The sequence below is a fragment of the Pristis pectinata genome, chromosome 19 (assembly GCF_009764475.1).
Source record: "Pristis pectinata isolate sPriPec2 chromosome 19, sPriPec2.1.pri, whole genome shotgun sequence".
NCBI lineage: Eukaryota > Metazoa > Chordata > Chondrichthyes > Rhinopristiformes > Pristidae > Pristis > Pristis pectinata.
In genome coordinates this window covers 40,786,333-40,802,268 of record NC_067423.1, presented here as the reverse complement: position 1 = coordinate 40,802,268, position 15,936 = coordinate 40,786,333, and the positions used below count along the sequence as shown (strand labels likewise).

Below are 15,936 nucleotides of genomic sequence, written 5' to 3'. Positions count from 1 at the left end.
CCTTTAAGGGGAACACATTCCTTTAAGCCTGCCAGAGAGATAATGAAGAAGGTAAGCTTATTTTCAATGCAAGTCCAATGCTCTGTTGGTATAAATAACTATATAAAAATACTCACTCTAATGGACCACTTGACTAGCCTTGCACCAATAAGTGGGCATTAAAGATTAAACTCAGCCTTGAACTGACCAGCTTGATGTTCTTTACACTGTAATACAAGAACGGTTCCTTACATTGTGTGGAGTGCACAATAAGCAGGTGTGTAAATCAGGCCTGACAGCATTTTTACATGACCTGTATAAAATATCAGGTAACAAGAACGTACAACTGGTCTAACACAAAATAAGGCAGCCACAGTAGTGTAGTGGTGCAGGCACGATAGTGTAGCGGTTAGCGTAACGGTCTTACAGCGCCAGCGGCCCAGGTTCAATTCCGGTCGCTGTCTGTAAGGAGTTTGTATGTTCTTCCTGTGTCTGCGTGGGTTTCCTCCGGGTGCTCCGGTTTCCTCCCACATTCCAAAGACGTACAGGTTAGGAAGTTGTGGGCGTGCTATGTTGGTGCCGGAAGCATGGCAACACTTGTGGGCTGCCCCCAGAACACTCTATGCAAAAGATGCATTTCACTGTGTTTCGATGTACATGTGACTAATACAGATATCTCATCTTATAAATCAAAGCAGAAAATAAAAGGAATGTGAGAAAATATGAAATAGTAAGTGGGTATTTGGTCTACCACGTCCACATTCCAAACCTGAGGTCTCCACAATCTGGAAGGTGAGAGCAGTAGGTGCATGACAACACCATTTCCAACAAGGTCTCCTCCAAGTCATATACCACCCCAACTTGCAGACAGTCATAGTTATAGAGTTATACAGCACAGAAACCAGCCCTTCGGCCCAACTCATCCATGCTGACCAAGTTGTCTGCCTGAGCTAGTCCCATTGGCCTGTGTTTGGCCTGTATCCCTCTAAACCTTTCCTATCCATGCACCTGTCTAAATTAAAGATTAAACAGTGTAACTGCACCCACCTCTACTGCTTCCTCTGGCAGCTTATTCCACATACCCACCACCCTCTGTGTGAAAAACTTGCCCCTCAGGTTCCTTTTAAATCTTTCCCCTCTCACCTTAAACCTATAACCTTCTAGTTTTAGACTTTCCTGACCTGGGAAACAGACTGTGACCATTCACTCCATCTTTGCCCCTCATGATTTTATACACCTCTATAAGGTCACCCTTCAGCCTCCTGCGCTAGAAGGAAAAAAGTCCTAGTCTATCCAGCCTCCTGTAACTCAAGCCTTCCAGTCCTGGTAACATCCTCATGAATCTTTGCTGCACCTTTTCCAGCTTAATGACATCCTTCCTATAGCAGGATGACCAGAACTGCACACAATACCCCAAGTGCAGTCTCACCATTGACTTGTATAGTTGTAACACAACGTCCCAGCTCCTGTACTTAATGCCCTGACCAACGAAGGCAAGTGTGCCCTATCTACCTGGGTCTCCACTTTCAGGGATCTATGTACCTATTCCCCTAGGACTCTCTGTTCTACAACACTGTCCAGGGCTCTACCATTTACTGTATAAGTCCTGCCCTGGTTTAACTTACCAAAGTGCAACACCTCGTGCTTGTCTGAGTTAAATTCCGTCTGCTGTTCTTTGGCCTCCTTCCCCAGTTGATCTAGATCCCTTTGTAATTTTAGATAACCTCTTCACGGTCCAGTATACCACCAATTTTGGTATAATCTGCATGTCCCTTCCTTCACTGTCATTGTGTCAAAACCCTGAACTCACCACCCAACGGTACTGTGGTAGGATGTCTACCCAATAGGCTGCTGCTGTTCAAGAAGGCAGCCCGCCACACCTTCTCAAGGGCAATTGGGTATTAGCAATAAATGCCTCATTTGAATGGCTGTGCTTCAAAATGGATCAGTTACCTATGACTTTTCTGAGAAATAATAGCTATTAATATGGACAATATTTCCTTTTCTTTCTTCCTTCTCTTCTTCCCATTACACAAAGGACTTCTTTACTTTCTTAGGAGGTTAAGGAGGTTCGGCTTGTCACCAAACACTCTAACAAACTTCTACAGGTGTACTGTTGAAAGTGTCCTGACTGGTTGCATCATGGTCTGGTACGGCAATTCGAATGCACAGGAATGTAAGAAGCTGCAGAGAGTAGTGGACTCAGCCCAATACATCTTGGGCACATCCCCCCCCCCCCCCCCCCCCCCCCCACCATCGGTAGTATCTACAGGAGGCACTGCCTCAAGAAGGCAACATCCATCATCAAAGATCCCCACCATCCGGGCCGTGCCATCTTCTCAGCTACCATCAGGCAGGAGGTACAGAAGCCTGAAGTCCCACACCACCAGGTTCAAGAACAGCTACTTCCCTTCAACCATTTGGTTCTTGAACCAACCTGCACAACCCTAATCACTACAGTGTAGCAACACTGTGACCGGTTTGATCACTTTGCACTAAAATGGACTTTTTTTCCCGTCCTAATTGTGTTCTTTCTTGTAAAAGTTGTGTATAATTTGTTTACTTAATGTTTTTCTTGTGGATGCTGCTTATATGATGCTCTGTGCCTGTGATGCTGCTGCAATTATTTCATTGCACCTGTGCACACATGTGCTTGTACATATGACAATAAACTCGACTTTGACTTCACACTACATTTATTTTTCCACTGAAGAACTAAGAAATATTATAAAAACATTGTGAATATAATCCCACAAAATGCTAGGGTTAGACTATGCAAGGTAAATCATTTTCTTGTGACTCATGAATGTATCAATTGATGAGGGCTTGGAACATTGCCACTTCAAGGGAGATCCTTCTGGAATTTTTGTTGTTTACTGCTGATATTAAAGGGGAACTAAAGTGTAGTGGTTAGTGTAACGCGATTACAGTGCCAGCGACCCAGGTTCAATTCCGGCCGCTGTCTGTAAGGAGTTTGTACGTTCTCCCCATGTGTCTGCGTGGGTTTCCTCCGGGTGCTCCAGTTTCCTCCCACATTCCAAAAGACATGCAGGTTAGGAAGTTGTGGGCATGTTGTGTTGGCGCCGGAAGCGTGGTGACACTTGCAGGCTGCCCCATCACATTCTCAGACAGTGTTGCGCAAAAAGACGCATTTCACTGTGTGTTTCGATGCACATGTGACTAATAAATAAATATTAAGGAGTTACTGATGCAGTTATTGTCAGTGAGTAGCAGTAAAATACAGTTGAAAGTCTATCCATCTATTGTTTTCCACCCTGGGACAGGTCTTAACTTAAGTCCCATGTGATATTCCTGAGTTGGTTATGAGAAAAGATCAGCTCAGCTCTACTTCAAAGAATCAACAGGAAAACTACAGATGCTGGTTCACCATAATTATATCTATGAAGGGATTCTGGACTCTACCAGGAAATACCAGGACTGATTTGATGAGAATGATGAAGAGATCCAGGAGCCAAGGAACTAAGGCAAACTTGAACAGGAAGCTCTGCCATGCCTTGAGGGAAAAGAAATCGCTCTACGGGCACCTGACGGCTGAGGTCCAACGGAAAGCCCGTGACCTAAATGAGGGGTGAAAAGAATATAAGCTGAAAAGAATGACGTACATGCATTCTCTGGCACTGTGAAGGCCATCAGTGGCCCCATGGGTCTAACCTACTGACAGCCAAGAACGGAGGTGAACTTATTGAGCTCAGAGAGGCTGTTATCACCTGCTGGAAGGAACACTTAGAAGAATTTCTCAACTGTAACATGTCTGACATGAGTGCTCTTGACTCCAATCCACAGTGTACCGCCACCACCACTGCCTCTGACTGACAAGATGTTGAGAAGGCCTTTTGCCAATTGTAAAAGAAGAAGGCCTCCCATGCAGATAGTGCCCCTGGTGAAGTTCTAAACCTCAGCCACAAATTCACAACCTCATATCCCATGTCTAGGAAGAGAAGGACTTACCAGAAAAGTTCAAAACGGCTGTATTTGTGACCAAGAAAGGAAACAAATTCCTTTATAAAGGATCTCCTTGATGCCTGCACAGGGGAAGTCTGTGCCAGGGCCCTTCTCCTGGTAGCCGAAGAGCTACTCCCCAAATCGCAGTCTGGATTCCATCCATCTGAAGGCTCAGGGAACATGATCTTTTCTATGCAACAACTCCAGGGGCAATGTAGAAAGCAACATCAACAACAGCCTTATTTTGACCTCACATAAGCTTTTGACTCTTGTCAATTCTGTGGAAAGTTTTCCTCAAATTTGGCTTTTTGCAGAAATTGGTCTCCATCTTACCTCTGGTACAAAATGGCGTGGAAACCAAGACCTTAACTAATTTGTCCACAACACACCCAAGCTAGGCTGCGTTGTCACTCCAACGTCCATACCAATCCTCCTCACCACAAGGTAGCACCTCGCTTCCAACAGGCGTCCCACTGGAGTGGAATTAATCTGCAGGAGAATCTGTAAAAAACTGCATCCCTACCACTCCAGAACCAAAGTCACTGAATTTCAAGCTGCAGTGCGCAAACAATGATTACATATATGAAGACACGAGAGAGACTGCCGATGCTGGAAATCTGGAGCAATGCACAAAGGAGCTGGAGGAACCCAGCAGGTCAGGCGGCATCTATGGAGGGAAATGGACCGTCAACATTTCGGGTCGAGGCCCTTCATTCAGTCCAGTTGAAGGGTCTCAACCTGAAACATTGACTGTCCATTTCCCTCCACAGATGCTGTCTGACCCACTGAGTTCCTCCAGCACCTTTCCGGGTTGCTTACATATGTGAAGGTTTGGATGCCAAATCTCAAGTCAGGTTGTCTTGGTTATAGAAGCAGATGAGAGGATGGGCCTGACAGCAAACATCCACAAATCACAGGTATTCTGCCAACCTGCTCCAGATGTGCAGCACTGCCCTCTGACAATATAGGTCCACAGTGAGACCCTGAAGGACATGGACCACTTCCCATACGTCGGGAGCCCTCCTTTCAGCTAAGGCAGACATCAATGACAACATCCACCTTTGCCTCAAGTGCACCAGCTTAGCCTTCATTTGTCTGAGGAAAAGAGTGTTTGAAGTTCAAGACCTCAAACCCAGTCCAAAACTCACCATCTGCTGGGCAGCAGTGATCATGGCCTACCCACAGCAGTCACCATGAAACACTGGAGAGACACCACCGATACTGTTCGCAGACTCCTCTCCTCTGAACCAACATCAGCATCCTCTCCCAGCCAACATCCGCAGCACTGAGGCACTGAATACACTCAGCTTCAATGGACAGACCATATTGCTTACTTGCCTATCACCATACAACAGGAAGTCTATTCTCACCCCTGCCATAACAAGAGATGATCAGGTCGACAGTGGAAAAGATTCATGGAGGTTCTCAAAGGTTCCTTGGAAACAAATAACAAATCTGTTGGAATTCTTTGAGGAAGTAACAGGCAGGATAGACAAAGGAGAGTCAGTGGATGTTGTTTACTTGGATTTTCAGAAGGCCTTTGACAAGGTGCCACACACGAGGCTGCTAAACAAGGCAGGAGCCCATGGTATTACAGGAAAGGTTCTAGCATGCATAGAAGATTGGCTGACTGGCAGAAGGCAAAGAGTGGGATAAAGGGGGCCTTTTCTGGTTGGCTGCCGGTGACTAGTGGTGTTCCCCAGGGGTTGGTGTTGGGTCTGCTACTTTTCACATTATATGTTAATCATTTGGATGACGGAATTGATGGCTCTGTGGCCAAGTTTGCAGATGATACAAAGATAGGTGGAGGGGCAGGTAGTGTTGAGGAAGCAGGGAGTCTGCAGAAGGATTTGGACAGGTTGGGAGAATGGGCAAAGAAGTGGCAGATGGAATACAGCACAGGGAAGTGTACGGTCATGCACTTTGATAGAAGGAATAAAGGTGTAGATTATTTTCTAAATGGGGAGAGAATTCAGAAATCGGAGGTGCAAAGGGACTTGGGAGTCCTAGTGCAGGATTCCCTAAAGGTTGACTTGCAGGTTGAGTCGGTAGTAAGGAAGGCAAATGCAATGTTTGCATTCATTTTGAGAGGACTAGAAATATAAAAGCAAGGCTGTAATGCTGAGGCTTTATAAGGTGTTGGTCAGACCACATATGGAGTATTGCGAGCAGTTTTGGGCCCCATATCTAAGGAAGGATGTGCTGGCATTGGGGAGAGTCCAGAGGAGGTTTATGAGAATGATCCCGGAGATGAAAGGGTTAACGTATGAGGAGCGTTTGATGGCTCTGGGCCTGTACTCGCTGGAGTTTAGAAGGATGAGGGGGGGGGGATCTCATTGAAACCTACCGAATATTGAAAGGCCTGGATAGAGTGGATGTGGAGAGGATGTTTCCAGTAGTGGGAGAGTCAAGGACCAGAGGGCACAGCCTCAGAATAGAAGGATGTCCCTTTAGAACAGAGATGAGGAGAATTTCTTTATCCAATTGAGTGGTGAATCTGTGGAATTCATTGCCACAGATGGCTGTGGAGGCCAAGTCATTGGGTATATTTAAAGTGGAGGTTGATAGGTTCTTGATTTGTAAGGGCGTCAAAGGTTACGGGGAGGAGGCAGGAGAATGGGGTTGAGAGGGAAAAGTAAATCAGCCATGATCGAATGACGGAGCAGACTCGATGGGCTGAATGGCCTAATTCCGCTCCTATGTCTTATGGTCTAACCTACTGACTCCTGGGTATCTTTGGCCCTAAATGGAAAGTCATCTTCGATCCCAAGACACAGCCTTAGTGTGAGGGGGTGTCTTAGTGTGATTTTAATTAATTTATTTCTTCAATTTTTAATTTTTTAAAAGTAATCTGTTTTTTTATTATTTGTGACTATTTTAGTTGTTTTTAATTGTCTCTGACTATCAGAGGCTACAGAAACCTGCCTGAGCATTCCGGGGGTGGGGCAGAGTTGCCAAAGAGCTACTTGCCCCTCTGATCCCTCCATGCTTCTCTAGAAACATTCCAAAGGGGAGTGGGTCAGTGAGATTGACCCTGCACAGCCGACCCAGGTGAGTTCGGGAGGGCAGAGATCCCACAAGCTCTAGCCCTTTCTGTCCTACCTCAAGTTCCACTCTCAGGTACATGCAAAAACCCCAGGGAACCATTCAATGAAAAGTGGAGTGCTCCCAGAGTCCTGACTAATAATTGTACCAGCATTAGGACAAGCAGGGCACTCAGTCATTTACATGTAGTTGCATGTGAGAAAGTGTGCTCTGCATGCATACACAATACAACAAAAAACAGCAATTCAGAAGAATTTAATTGGTTGTAAATTATTTTGGAGTGTTTTAAGTTCATGAAAGGCAATGAATAAATTCAAGAGAGACACAAGACACTGCAGATGCTGGAATCTGGAGCAACACACAATCTGCTGGAGGAACTCAGAGGGTCGAGCAGCATCTATGGGGGGGGAGAGGAATAGTCGACGTTTCGGGTCAAGACCCTGCATCGGGACTAAGAATAGAGAGGGGAGGTAGCCAGTATACAGAGAAGAGTGGGAATGGTGGGACAGGGGTCAACAAATTCAAGCCTCTCCTTGCTTTTAACCAATCATATGCTTACTCACAGCTCCCAGTATGCCTGTATCTCAAATTTCAAACTCCCGTCTTTGTGCTTAATGTTTCTCCAGGGTCAGTTTATCTCTGTAATGCCGCAGACCTGCAGTCAGCTCCTGTGTATCCCATCCTCCCTCCCTCTATCAAACTATTAATAACCATGGCTTTAGTTGTCCTGACCACACTGCCTTAAACCACCAGTCACCTCCCTAAACCGTTCCACCTCTTGACTTCTCCCTCCTTTTTGACCTTCCTTTAAAGCCCTGAAATCTTTTCATTGGCTTGACATCCACCTTTCCTTTTGACTTTGTGAAGTGAATTGGAAGGTTATTCTATGTTGCTTAGTATTTAGATGAAAGTTGTTCTGTAAGCATGATAAGCCTTACTGCCTTCTTAGAAAAAGATAACAAGAGGATAAAAACCTTTTCACATCGATGGAAAGAGAGGATTCAAGCAGTTCATCACCACAAACTACTCCCATCACCTTTAGTTCAATCGTTGCAATGTCAGCTCTGAGTCATAGGTTCTAAATCTTTTCCAGGACCACAGAATCCGCACAAAAAAATCAGGGCTGCACTGCCTACTCTTTGATGAGATATTACACTGATGTCCCTTCCACTCTCTCGGGTGGATCTAAAAGATAAGAAGGCACTAATCTGAAAAAAAAACAGCTGACTTTTCTTCGTGTCCTGACTGACATTTACTCCTCAGCCGGTATCAGTAAAATATGTTCATGCTCATTTCTCCCCTCCCTGTTTGTGGGTCCCTGCTGTGAGCAAAATGGCTGTCACCTTTTCTACGCTAGAGCAATGGCCAAGCTTAGGTCAATCATCTTCCTTCCAGGTCAAAGAAAGTACTTGGAGATGGCAGAAGAAAATGAGCATAAAAAACGTTGAATATTGGAAGAGAATTATAATTAATACAGAGGGTATTTATCTGCATGGTTTGTGCTTTGCTTTTCTACCATTTTGAACTATACCACAGAGTATGTTCTTTTTCAAAGCCCTTTTGATAGCTTCTTACTGTGGCAAACTTTAAAGCATAACTTGGATTCCCTGTATAACTTGCTTTAATAGGTCAGTAAATAACCACATACTTTTAACCATTACTTTCTGATTCTTTGATATGACTTACACAGTCACAGGGTAAACAACATTTCCAAATAACTCCAAACTCCAGAAAGGCACTCTTTCAATATTCACTCACAGACAACGTGTTGAATGTCATGTGAAAAATGTGGCTGGCAAACATATTTTGCATCACCAAGTCTTTTCCGCGTTTACAATTCCACTTTCTACAGTTTGAATTCACAGCAGTAACAAATGTTGGAAGGCGAACCCACACAAGTAACCAATACAACCTCTTTATTCTTCCATATTTCTAGTCACTGTTTTCTGGCACAGTATGAACAGTCATTACTTTGTGCATTGAAGGGATAACTTTTACAGATATGAATGGCATTACTTTACAGGATAGCTTTGAAAAAGTGCTGTAAAAGTTAAAGGACAATGAAGAAGATGTCCTCTTTATTCTCTGCAGTTATACTACTGCATTGGCCACATCTGTACTGAGGATTCCCAATAAAAGCAAACTGAAGAACTCATTTTCTGTTCAGATTTACTGAGTATGAAGGGTACATCCACTTGATCCATAACTGATCTCATGAAGCTGTTTAATGTTATATGTTGGCAGATGACAGACTCACGTCGTCAGCACTTTTACATTCCTTGGAGTATGACGGAACTAATCAGAGAATATATCCTGTAACACAAGTGTCCTTCTTCCACTGGCCAAGTAATGGGTAAGTAGTTCAAAGAGATTTGTTCATTGTGTTTATATCATGTTTGACTTAGAGCTGCACTGAAGTCATCAAGAGATAATTAAAATCTGAAATCACCTAGTACATCGTAGACTATTTATAGATAGTGAGTATCCTTGCAGAATTTAAATGATTCCAAATAGAGTATATTCACATTGTGAGCTGTTATATTTATTTGTGACTCCTACAATGAGGAGTGTAGCATACACAGACCATCCTACAGACAGAAAAGCTAACAAACAACAGCCTCGAAATTCGTATTGCAAGGTGCTGTTTTTTGCAGCACCTTGTGAATAAAGTTTGGTTACTCTGGGAGTGGATTGTGACAGTGATGATTTCCGGGTCGAGTTGTGTCACTCTGAAAATTCGACTGGGCACTTCCAGCCACAAATCGAGCTTTCACCAATGCAAGATTCCTGCATCAGATGTACGTGGAATGACATAATTCCCCTTGCATGATGCTGGGGTCATGGTGTTCTGCATGCCCTCTGAGGTCTCAGAACAACCATGGTCTCATAGTGCTGGCATGAGCCCAGATCTGGAATCCACACCACTGACATCATCTACTGCCTTCTCCCCATCAGTATCAACTGCAAACCAATCCCCGCCCTGACACCCACTGATCTTACCTCTGGACTCTCTGCCTTTCCTGCTTAATCCTGGCCCCAACTCCCCAGGAGGACGAGTCTTATCACGGAAACCAGCCTCCCCTCCATTGACTCCATCGACGCTTCCTTCTGCTTTGGGAAAGCAGCCGACATAATCAAAGACCCCTCCCGCACCAGACATTCTCTCTTCTCCCCCCTCCCCCTCTCCCCATCAGGCAGAAGATACAAAAGCTTTGAGAAAACACATCACCAGGCTCAAGGACAGCTCCTAATCCCGCTGTTATAAGACTCTTGAACAGACCTCTTGTACGATGAAGATGAACTCTTGATCTCCCAGTCTACCTTGTCGTGGCCCTTGTGCTATATTTGTCTGCCTGCACTGCACTTTCTCTGTAACTGTAACACTATATTCTGCATTCTGTTACCGCTTTCCCTTATTACTACCTTGATGTACATGTGACTAATAAAGATATCTTTATCTTATGTACTGATGTATGGAATGATTGGTCTGATTGGATGCAAACAAAGTTGTTCACTGTATATTGGTACATATGACAATAATAAGCCAACTACCAATTACCAGAAGCCCCTGTGCCCTAAGTCACACTGATTCAGGCCTGACTGAGAACCTGGAATCCACAATACCCTCCCCACACCCCTCCACACTCCCTGATCCAACCTCCATCCAGTCACTCAACTTGACTCTGGAGCCCTGACTCTCCCTCCCCTTCTTGGATGTGTCCCTGCTCCAACTCTTCTCTGAAGCTTTGCCTGCTCCGCCTCAGCTCAGTGTTTGGAGGGGAGTGCGCAAGCTGGGAAAAATGCCTCAGGCATCGGGCACTGCTGAATTCTGGTTCAGGAAGAAAGTATTTATTGACGCCACTCAGCAACCCTGGTGGCAATGAATTTCCAGGCCAAAAGGTTCCCTTTACACATTAAAACTCTTGTACTTGGAAAGTTAATCAAGCATGAAAACAGGTGCTAAGATGGCACTGCCTGAGAAGCACTGACCAGTTTCCCTCAGTGCACAGACTTTCATCCATGACCCTTGTGCAAGGTTGCAGCATCAGAGCAATGACAAGCTGCTTCTCACTTGCTGCACCATTGCAATTCCGAGTCATTTCCGGAGTTCTACATGCCAGCTGAAACAAAACTGCCTGCACTTCTTCGAGGGGAGATAATCACCAATGTCACCACTAGCACTGGAAGTTATTGTGCAGATTAAGGCACACTACTGAGAAGAATGGCTGCATTTATATGGGAGTGCACTCCTTTTCTCCATTGTTGATCTTGACGTGCTGACCCATAGGGAGAGACCCTGTGTGCTGAGGAAGATCTCCAGTCTGGAAACGAAGAGGTGATGGGTAGAGGGACGTCAATACACACAGTGGTGCCCTTGCAACATGGCTCCAATGCAGAACGATGTTTAATGCCCTCGTATGTGGTCAAGGTCAAAGTCAGTGTGCAGTACAACCAAAGCCCACTTACCAACAACTGTAAAAGTGCGTGCACACCCCCCTATCACCCAGCTAACCAGAAATATCAGTCAACACTCCTGCCTAATAAGTTCCAGTGCACAAGCACACACTGGCCACTGTTCCAACACATCACAGAGAGAAATTTCACCGCAGTGACTGACATGTTTCCTGCTCCGACAGGACAAGGTGGCAGAGAATCGTGGATCACAGTGGCTGGATGGCCCCCGGTCCCACCGTGAGCACAGGTTGAGCTACACCGACGAGAGCCTCATCACAGTGACCACACGGCCCGTGTCCTGTGGAGGATCAGACGACGATGAACGCGATAGTCTGCTTGTATCTGATCATCTCTGCCACACTCCATTTCCCCATCTCTCCACACTTCCTTCTGCCTCATAAGAATCTGATGGCTTACATCTTTTTCCTCTTAAGAGATAAGATATCTTTATTAGTCACATGTACATCGAAACGCACAGTGAAATACATCCTTTTGCGTAGAGTGTTCTGGGGGCAGCCCGCAAGTGTTGCCACACTCCCGGTGCCAACATAGCATGCCCACAACTTCCTAACTCGCACGTCTTTGGAATGTGGGAGTAAACCGGAACACCCGGAGGAAACCCACGCAGACACGGGGAGAACGTACAAACTCCTCACAGGCAGTGGCCGGATTTGAACCGGGGTCGCTGGTGCTGTAAAGCATTACACTAACGGCTACACTACCGTGCCTGCCTTCTTCTCTCACCTGTGTCTTTCTCTTTTCAGAGACCCCCAAGAAGTACCCACCTTTCCCTTTCTACCCCCCAGACTACAGCCTCCCAACCCCCAGGCCCTGAGTGATGTGATCAAGAAGACATTGCCTCCATCTGACAATCACATCCACCGGCTCAGATACTGGCACTTCACTGGCGGTGGAGGATAATTCTGCATGCGGGGTGCTGCCAGGTACACAGACTGCTGGCGGTGCCGGTGGGACACAGACGTGTATACCAGCACCCCCCGTGGTGTGATCACACACCGCTCCTGCTCCAGAGGCCTCAGGGGAGGACTCCCTGAAAGCTGGTGTACATGTACATGTACACAAAAACATTTGGGACTGTGGGAGAGGTTTATCATTATGGGGAAGTCCTTGGATGTGGTGGAAACCATGCTGTGACATTTGATGGGTGAGATCATGTCTTCCACAGGCTGCTACAGTGGAAGCTCATAGAGTCATAGAGAGCAGAAACAGGCCCTTTGGCCCACCGCGTCCATGCTGACCATTTTACACTAATCCTATTTTATTCTCCCTACATTCCCAGTAACTTCCTTAGATTCTACCATTCACTTGCACGAGGGGCAATTTACAGTGGACAATTAACCTACCAACCCGAATGTCTTTGGGATGTGGGAGGAAACCGGAGTGCCCGAGGGGAAACCCATTTGGTCACGAGGAGAACATGCCAATTGCACACAGACAGCAGCGGATGTCAGGATTGAACCAGAGTCACTGGAACTGTGAGACAGCACCCTACCAGCTCTGCCACTGTGCTGCTTTTACATCTGCCAACCATAATCCTAACCCTAAACTTAGCTTGCTGCCACTGGGTCTGGATTGCAGTGTTCGATGGGGATCCGAGAGTGTGATGCCTCTCCAGGAATTTGTCTTCCAATGGAGTAGTTGGATCACTGGAGCAGTTCCCAGGGGCACTGCCAGTGGCCCCCATGGGCAACAAATCTGTTGTCCTTTGTCAGGATGATGGCATCGATGCTCAGAGCCCTGCCATTCGGACTGTGCCTTTGCTGATGCAGTTAGCCGGTTCGCCCAGACTGCTACTGCTCACGATGAGACCCTCAGTTCAAAGCTCAGGCCAGGAACTGCTCAGGGCTGCCCTTGACAGCCAACTGCAGCTTCCTTCACTGCAAGTGGATAACACCATGAGGGAGCACGCTGTGGAATAGTAGCATAGCCAGAGGAGGAGAGGCACTGTACCATTAAGATATCTTTATTAGTCACATTTACATCGAAACACACAGTGAAATACATCTTTTTGCATAGCATGTTCTGGGGGCTCCTCGCAAGTGTCGCCTCGCTTCCAGCACCAACATAGCATGCCCACAACTTCCTAACCCGTACATCTTTGGAATGTGGGAGGAAACCGGAGCACCCGGAGGACACCCACGCAGGCATGGGGAGAACGTACAAACTCCTTACAGACAGCGGCCGGAATTGAACCCGGGTCGCTGGTGCTGTAGTAGTGTTACGCTAACCACTACACTACCGTGTCTTGAATGGATGTATACATTGCTTGGTGTGGAGATGATAGAGGGGTGGCAACGTCTGAACTGAGCCACAACGGGCACTTGGTTGTCTGTCTATTGTCATGGGTAGTGAGATTCATTGGGAGCACTTACTTAATAGCAGTAACTGTTGTTGAAGCTGATGAGAAGCCACCTTCCTGATTTGCTTCAGTGCCTGGTAGTGACAGAAGCCCAACCCCACTGTTATGGAAGCAGCTCCAACACTGAGGATGGGTGAATGGCAAAGCGGAGACGGGATGCGGTGAAATCCACCCCGGAGGACCCAAGGAGCAGCTGCCTTGTGATGCGGAATAAGCACTGATGAGTGTTTGCTTTCCATTCTGTATGACGCATGCTGCTAGCATTGCAATGTGTCAAGGTGGTTAATGGGGGTGGCAGTGGACATATGGATGTTGGGATCAGGTATAGTGCATTCAGCCCTTGAACCTGCTCTATTGTTCAGGTTGATGATCTCTGCATTATAATACCTACCTTTGCTCCAGCTCCCATTGCACACTCACCCAACAAAATGTACCAATATCATAAGTCACATGTCACAGAAGTCACATATTAGTCACACGTACATCGAAACACACAGTGAAATGCATCTTTTGCGTAGAGTGTTCTGGGGGCAGCCCGCAAGTGTCGCCATGCTTCCGGCGCCAGCACAGCATGCCCACAACTTCCTAACCCGTACGTCTTTGGAATGTGGGAGGAAACTGGAGCCCCCGCAAGAAACCTAATCAGACACGGGGAGAACGTGCAAACTCCTTACAGACAGCGGCCGGAACTGAACCCGGGTCGCTGGCGCTGTAATAGCGTTATGCTAACTGCTACACCACCATGCCGCCCACAGTTTCATCAGTCATGAAAGTTTGAATTGACTCCCAACATTCACAGCCATTAAAGAGTTCTACGTTTGCCTCGGTGTTTCCATTATAAATGCACACATGGGAATTTATTATAAAAATGGTAACAAGAAAAGAATAGAGATGTAAAATAATTAATGTCTTACATTTTATTACGTTGTAATATTTTGTTTTTTTTTACATAGAGTTATTGTGCATTGACAGATACATCTTGATCCTGTTGATATAAGCATTTCAATTTCATCTGTCATTTTTGGTGCAGTCTCTGAATTATGTTACCTGCCTCCAAACAATCCATCTTGATTTTATACTTTGCGCCAGTAATTTATTGTCAGGGAATGTTGTCAAAATTAAGGCACTAACATACCCCAGGCCGTAGCCAGCAGAGTGACATAATTAGAACAGCGGCCCGGAGCTCTGCCCTTTATTCAGTGCAAGGTCTCCTGTTACCAGCCTCAAACTTCATGGAAACTTTTGTTCTGGAATCGATCACGATACAAAGACAAATTTATAGAGGTGTCTACAGTTCCCGTTTTAATCTTTCTGTTCATAATATAAATGCTTGGCTTTCTGCTCATCAGTACCTTAAATTTAACTGACCCAAATAGTATTGCAGCTCTCCATGCTGCTTTAATTAAAATATGTTAATCATGCAACAAATAGGTAAAACATGCAACTTTTATTTTGTGCCTTTAAAGTAGTAAAACATTCCAAGGCATTTCACAGTTGTGGCCTCATGAAAATGTGGTGCCAGGCTGAGGAAGGAGCCTTCAACATCAAGTGTTTGGCCAGGAGTGGTTTTTAAGCAGCAACTTAAGAGAGGAGAGAGAATAGGGAAGTGAGGAGGTTCCAGGGGCAACACCTTCAGCAGAAGGACTGCAGTGGTTCAAATAAGACGCTCACCACCACCTTCTCAAGAGCGGTTAGGTAATAAGTGCTGGCTTCGCCAGTGACACCTAGATCCCCAGAAAATTTACAAATAAAATAAAAATCTGTATGGTGGCATTGTGTGGATGGTATTATCACATGTCTGGAGATTTGGTATTGGTATTGGTTTATTACTGTCACTTGTAAATAGGGGGCTAGAAAAATGGGGGGCTATGTGGGAGGGAAGGGTTAGATAGATCTTAGAGCAGGATAAAATGTCGGCACAACATTGTGGGCCGAAGGGCCTGTACTGTGCTGTAGTGTCCTATGTTCTATGTTTGTACTGAGGTTCAGTGAAAAAATTGACCAATCGTATAGGTCAATTCATTACACAGTGCAGTTGCATTGAGTTAGTACAGAGTACATTGAGGTAGTACAGGTAAAAACAATAACAGTACAGAGTAAAGTGTCACAGCTAC

The 15,936-nt window shown here is 45.7% G+C and overlaps 1 long non-coding RNA gene across 1 annotated transcript in view; it reads left to right on the top strand.

The window, feature by feature from the left end:
* Positions 1-15,561, top strand: part of LOC127580534 (uncharacterized) — a 36,994-nt gene extending 21,433 nt beyond the window's left edge. Inside the window, exons 3-4 of the long non-coding RNA XR_007957836.1 lie at positions 9,232-9,340; positions 12,207-15,561. This is a non-coding gene — a long non-coding RNA (uncharacterized LOC127580534). The remainder of the gene's footprint in view (positions 1-9,231; positions 9,341-12,206) is intronic.
* The last annotated feature ends 375 nt before the right edge of the window (positions 15,562-15,936 follow it).